The following is a 7562-nucleotide window of genomic DNA, read 5'->3' as shown; positions in this document are numbered from 1 at the left end:
CTTCAAAATCTTGTAGATGCCTCAAATCTTGCAATCTCTCCTCCAATTCATTGTCCATTCAAAAATGACTTGTGGTATTATGCTTTTATCCAAAAGGGGAGGATGAAACCTCTAATAAAAGGAGTATTCTATTCTTTCATGGGTGGATTAGATGAGCATTTTTAATTTTAATTTTGTTGCCTATGATGGTGTGGTTATTTGATATGTCCTATTACACTATTTGTGCAAGTCACGTCTCAAATTAATTTGTGCTAGTCGCATCTCAAACCAAATATTGGAATTCCTAGAAAAAGGAAAGGATAAAAATCATAGGTATAAATAAATAAGTAGATAAACTATGAATTAGAAGCAAGAATGTGCAAAGGAAGGTTATTGGTGGAATATGAATGCTCTTTCAACTAGGAGTTGAAAGGCTTTGGTAAAACATACCCAATGATCTACTCATGCTAATAGAAGGCTTTAATCATGCCCAATTTCGAACTCCTCATACTACACCTATTTAGAGTAACTTGTTGATTTCTTTTGGCCTTCTCTCCTCCCTTGAATTTTTTTTTGGGGGGGGCATTTTCTTTTGTGAATGCAGGAAAATTTGATTATCACCTTAGTGACATATATCTTTCATAAGTACTATTTAACTTGAAGTGTTTAATCTAATATTGTTGAAATATACAAAAAATCATTTTCTATTACTTTTTGTTATTATTTATTTATTATTAATACTTCAATATACTACCCAAAGCATATATTTCTATCAGTATAATTGCACCTCATTGGTGTACAAGTTCTAGTCCTAATTTTGTGAACTTTCCATTTTGATATTCTAGAGATCTAGTACATAATCTTAGATTTGTAAACTACTAAGAATGATTTATTCTAAACTTTCCATTTTGATACTCTAGAGATCTAGTGCATAATCTTAGATTTGTAAACTACTACGAATGATTTATTTTGAACTTTCCATTTTGATATCCTACAGATATAGTGCACCTCATTGGTGTACATGTTCTATTCCTAATTCTGTGAACTTTCCATTTTGATATTCCAGAGATCTAGTACATAATCTTAGATTTTTAAACTACTGAGATTGATTTATTATGAACTTTCCATTTTGATATCCTAGAGATATAATGCATAATCTTAGATTTGTAAACCACTAAAAATTATTTATTTTCTCCTGTTGACAAAATAAACAATTTAAAGTCATATTTATTGATAGAATTTTTTGATTACTTATTTTAGAAACAATAACTTTTTAAGGTGTATAACTCTTGAAATTTATATCCACTTCACCAAAATTAACTTTGAATAATCTATTAAAAATCTTATTTTTATCATTAATTAAGGAAATGAAGAAAGGGGAAATGTACTATTAAAAATATTATTTAGAAATGAAAAAAGAGGAAAGTAAATTTAATGCATTTCAAACCCTGACTAATACTCTTTATTAATATAAAAAAAACATTCAAAGAATTCCCTAATGCAAAAGATTAGAGGATATACTTCTCATGAAAAATGTATTCCTACTAATGAAAACAAATGATAAAAAATTCATTCCTAATCTAGTTTTAAAATTTGCTAATTCCTATTATAATCATATTCTCTAATTTGCATGTAAGAAGAGTGCCCAAAAAAAAATTATTTTTTTAAAATAGAGTTGTTCTCCTAATCTAGGCCATTGTCATTCATTTCACCAATGGTCTTGTGCTAATTTTAACTTGTGTTAAAAGTAGATGATCCATGTTATAATTTCTAGAACAATAGCTATTGCACCCAAGGTAATAATGACACCAATATATGCACCGTTCCACTTTTTCTACAAAACTAAATTGTCAAAGCCTTTGAAGATGTTTATATTGCTCAATACAATCACTAAATAACAAATAGAATTGTGATATACATTCCAATATAGATGAAACTTGTGATTCTTCTCAGCAAATACCTGCAAGTTAATAAGAGTCATACTTTAAAATTAGTAAAAAGTACAGTATTTCAAGAAACCATTGATTAAAAACATTCATATTTAATTGTAGAAAGTTTTAAATAACTAGTATGTTATAGTTAATGCATCGGTTATCTATTAGTTGCTTTTGGATTTGATTGTGCATCTTTTTAGTATCATTATCTCGAATTGGTGATTTACAATCTCCTTGCATTCTCAAACATCTTAAAAATGGATCTTAATAATGACTGATAAGAGGGCGTTAGATGTGGATCTTAGAATGTGGTCTAAAATATTGATACCTAAAATACATGTACAATCAAAATTAGAAGTAACTAAGAACTAATTTAATAGATTTTGAAAATTGGATAAAATTGAATAGTCAAACATTATTTATGTAGATCAAGATCCTAACATAATATAGGACCAATGCATTAATTGGAATGTTTGAACTATTATTGTTTACATTACCTATAAAGTTGCAAGACAAAAAAGTGCAATCTCAATCATTATGTGTGAAGTTTGTTCTACACCTTAGTATGGTTGTCCAACTTCAAGCACAGACTCGGTGACCCAACCACTTACTCTAATAACATACCTAGAGGATTAACATACAACTTGAAGGTAAAACCATGTAGGATCTGCAACTTCAAATATTTTAACGTACCTTGCAATTATAACTCCAATTGAAAACATAAAGTATATCATGCCTCTAGATTCCAACCATAATATCCATTAGAATGCAAATATATTTCATGTTGTATTGGATAAGTGTCAAATAGCTTTAAAACCATCTAAGATTGTAGACATATGAATTTGGCTATCTATAATATTATTGTGCATAATTTTTTATTATCATTTTTAAAGTTTATTTCCTTCAACATTTTAGATCAAACTACAATAAATCAACAAATATAAAATTTTGGTCTTTTACAAAACAAATTGAGAAATATTTCCACCTGTGTCTACTACCGCATGAATATCTAACATTATTTTGAAAATAAACTTAATGATTGACTTCTTTAGATTCTAAAATTAGAACACTAATGAAAGATATGAACACAACTATCCTTGCTCTTTATTAAAATCGAGCCTGAGTTTCCAATACAATATTAACTAAAAAATGAAGGCCTAACTATTTAAGCTACTCTATTTAATATAGAGAGAAAAAGCATGGTTTTAATCTACACCTTGATCCCTTTAAACATTAAGCATTTGCAAAAAAATTGAATTGAAAAGATATGGATGTTAAGAAACAGAGTGCTTACATTTTACGAAGTTTAGTGAGAAAGCCCAAAAGGAGTAGAGATGGCCCCATTTTGTATATTGAGTGTCCCTAAACTCCTCAGATTGGCCCCATTAGTATTGTACATGTGAAGAATCAAGTTACTTGCTGAGTCACCCACCTTCCACCCCTTATTAACACTAGTTTGATGTGAATCAAGCCCCAAGGAAGCAAAATGTTGTAATCTTCCCACTGCTACTTTCATACACAACACTCTTGCTAGTGTAGGACTAGAAAATGGATTAATATCTAGCATACTATGAGAAATTACCAAACTCAATAAATATACACTAAAAACCATCTAGTCTACCATGAAAGCCAACTAAAACAAATAAAGTAACATAAAGCAAAACTCCCTCTTTTAGTTGTAGCTCCCATGTCCTTCTTTCTTCTCCATTTGATGTAGCTCCAATTGCCTATGTTGCACACAATTGAAAGCAAAACCCTATTGATGAGATGATGCTATGAGAGTACAAGAAGAGTGATGTCAAGCCTAATGGATTCTTAAGATGAAGACTCTAAGGAATTGAAGGATTAAGGATCATAAATGGGAGCAAGAAGGCTCAATTTATAGCCAACGTGCAAGAGGAGAGGATTGAATGAGAGGATGGACACTTGTCAATGGAAATGCACAACTTGGCATGATGTTCCTTAGGATATACATGATGCATATGACACAAGATGCCAAATGTGAGATTATATGATGTAAGAAAATCAACATGCCTAAAAGTGGAAGAGAATCTATGACATGTATATGACGCCTCAAAGCCACTTGTAGGATTCTATGGTGCATGGATGTCAACATGGCTAAAAGTGGAGGAGGATCTATGACGCATCATGTGACACCTCAAAGCCACTTATAGCCAAGAATCTATGATGATGGAGGCTTGTTATAGATATGTGTAAGGAATAAAATATAGGGATTATGACATATTTAAACCAAGTGTAAGGATAAAATTCATGATGTAAGATGTCCATGTGGCAAGATTATGTGGAATAATTGAATTAAAAATTCATATATCCACACAAATGAAAAATAGTAAAATGGAAAACAAAGGTGGAAAATAGAACTTAGGAAATTGTGAATTCCCATAGTTTGCGAAGACAAATCAATTAATTAATAAATATTAATCAATCGAAGATGTTAGTTAGGAAGATTGATTAGTAATGTGAGACGAAGACAATCAAACTGACATAGGATTAGATTATGGGTTATCTAATCCTTTAAGATAAATTAGTAAATGATTTGCCAATTTGAAGAAATAAATGATGCTAATATCCTTTGATGAAATGTGATGCTTATGCAGATCGACTAGGACAATGATGGGTAGATCAAAGCCATGATCAAATTGAATGATTGATTAGGATTGATAGCATGCCAAGGACACATGACATGGATTAAGAAAATTCAACATCTAATAGACATTGTAAATGCTATAGGATTGAAATTGATGAATAAGGTTCATCATAATAACATAAATGAACATTGTCAATGTTATTAAATTGGTTTGATAATATCACGATTTGATGCTGAGGGACTCAAAAATGTCAAAGATCAGATGATAAGAATGGGATTTTGACCTAGTCTTGAGAGACATGATAGTATGAAGGTCGGATTTTATAAGTTTGATAATATTTGATAGGTTTACAAGGCACTGAGAGACATGACAATGCCTAGGGTTTGACAAATGATGATCGATTTGAGATATCTGACATATTTTGAGTTGACTATGCTTGATTTGGGGTGATTCTAAGTTGATTAGGGATGATTCTAGGTTTATTTGGAGTGATTCCAATTGATTAGGATGATTTTGGGTTGATTTGGGGTGATTTTGGGTTGATTGGGATGATTCTGGGTTGATTAGGGATGATTCCAGGTTGATTTGATATGATTCTAGGTTGATTTGATATGATTCTGGGTTAATTTGATATGATTCTAAAATGATCTACAAATGATGTGAAAGGGGATACGAATGATGAAGGACATTATCAAAACTTGCTTGGGTGATATTCAAGTTTGGCCAAAAGATCAGAATTAGTGAAATGAGAAAATGGGACGAGTTAGTATGAAAATGTGATTAAACCATAGATGTGAACCATTTTTTAGCATCTATAACTGATCATAGGAATACTAATCTTTGAAGGACTCAAAGTAGTAGCCTAAGAGTCCTCATTATATGTATCAACAACAATTGATCCATTACTCAATCTAATATTAATTGAGGCATGTGTGCCAATCATTTGTATCCAATTTGGGTTTATCCCCAAAACTACCCATCCTCCAAAAGTAGCAGAGGTAGCCTAGAAAGTTATACCTAGTGACCCATTGTATGCATGGTAGGTATATGACAGTGTACCTCCTAATGCATTTAATTTGTTACAAATTTGGTAAGATATTGTGCTATGTTGGGTCATATGAATGCTTCTAAAACTGAAATCATAATATGTTGGAAAGACATCTTGTGAAACCAAAATTCTAACATATTGAATCTAGTCAATTTTACTTATGTTTAAATTTATTTATTGTGGTGGGTCCAAATTACCTATTTGGTGTTACACCTAGTTGACAGGCATCAAAGAATATGTTTGTAGAGGATTTGATGGGTGTGTATAAAGCCACATGTTAATGAGCATGATTTCTGTTAATTATTTCTTTTGTCACGTTGTCTTTACCATTTTTCTTACTGCAACTTATCAAATTACAAATTCTATCTTCTTAAAATGGAAGCACTTCCATGTTAAGAGTGTTTAGCCCTCCAATTAAGTGGTCTAGGGTCATGTCAAGCACCTTGAATGGGTCTTCACATGGATCTGATTGTTTTCCCCCTGTTCTACTCCTCTCTCTCTAATTCCAGCCCATTTCTGATAAACTGCTATGTGAAACTAAGGACTTTGGCCTTTGGGTCAAGGATGACCTCAAACCTAACCTAGGTCAAGGATAATCTCGACCCTGACCTAGGGCAGGTTTGACCTCATCCCTGACATCAGGTCTTATTTTTAATTTCTAGGAGTCTCAAGATCTTCGGCTTCAGAAAGTTTCTTTCACCACTTCTGGGTTGGTTGTTTCGGGTTTTGGAATGGTAGACTCTTAAATTGCATTTAATCTAGGTCCATTCCTAGGGTTTAAGGTTAAATGGGATTTAATGCTCCTATGTCAACCTTCTCTAGCAGTTAGTACCCTAGATATCTATATAAGGAAGCTTTCTTCCCTCATTTTGACACACAAGTTATCTATAATTTCATGAGCACATTTACTATCTACAATCTATGAAGTGAAGTTCTACTATCTATCAATCATTCAATCACTCAAGTGTTCAAGCATCCAATTCATCAAGGAGGTCCATTGTTAGCCATTGAAGGATTCAATCTCTATGGAGCCCTCTTGTTGAAGATCTCTCCATCCACATTCATCCAAGCCTTCTTCTATGCAAAGATACATTTAAGATTGGTGTTGAAGATCTAATGACATTGATTTGAAACATCCTACATGCATTCTACATACATTTGGAGCATCCGTACTTGTGGATTCAAGGATTTGAATCGTCCATAATTATTTCCACATAAGCAAGGTGAATAGTTCCATTTACTTTGTTTATGCATATTATAATTTTAATTATATTTCAAGGTTAATTCCAAACTAGGCTTTGAATGAGGCAAACCCCCCATCCAACAACAAAACCATTTTTCTTGCAGTTATAGGTGTGGAACAACGAATTGGAGAATAGATCTGGAAGCCCTTTTCATCAAAGTTGAGAGATCTATGAACAGAAATTTCATCAAAGTAGTGCAAGTCAAGGTTGACTTTTTGGGGTACAATTGTTCCCCGAGGTAAGATTGTGCTCCACCAACAGGGTCAAAGTTGACCTCCCTTCAAAAAGACAAAATATTTTTGGATTTTCTCTGTCTCAACATTTCCAATCCGAAATAGTTACAAATTTTCCAGAAACTACATACAGACATCAAAAATTGATATTTTCCAGATTCAAGGTTAGTATTCATCTTTTATCTATTTTAGGATTTAAGCACATACTCCCCTACAATAGAAAGACCATATAACCTCCTTTCTCCCTATTTTCCATCACTTGATCCATTTCTGCATTGAACACTTTCTTGTGCTTAATCAATTTGGATCATTCTTTTTTGAAGTTAGGGTTTGAGAGGAGGTTTCCATTTTCTTTCTATTCATTTTGGTGAACCTAATGCACTTGCCCTCTTTTCTTTTGTGGAATTAGATGCCCTATTTTTTTTTATGGTGTTAGATTTCCTTTCATATCATCTTGTGTGTTCATTTTGGTGAACCCGACACATTTACCCTCTTTTATTTTATGGAATTAGATG

At 32.2% G+C, this 7562-nt stretch overlaps 1 pseudogene; it reads right to left on the bottom strand.

Moving 5' to 3' along the window:
- Window positions 1-1720: 1720 nt before the first annotated feature.
- LOC149557053 (cytochrome b561 and DOMON domain-containing protein At5g47530-like) lies at window positions 1721-5639 on the bottom strand (annotated as a pseudogene).
- Between the last annotated feature and the right edge of the window lie 1923 nt (window positions 5640-7562).

Source organism: Cupressus sempervirens, chromosome 5 (genome assembly GCF_028749045.1).
Source record: "Cupressus sempervirens isolate cs-2001-9-10 chromosome 5, ASM2874904v1, whole genome shotgun sequence".
NCBI classification, from domain to species: domain Eukaryota; kingdom Viridiplantae; phylum Streptophyta; class Pinopsida; order Cupressales; family Cupressaceae; genus Cupressus; species Cupressus sempervirens.
This window is presented reverse-complemented; position numbering and strand designations above follow the sequence as displayed.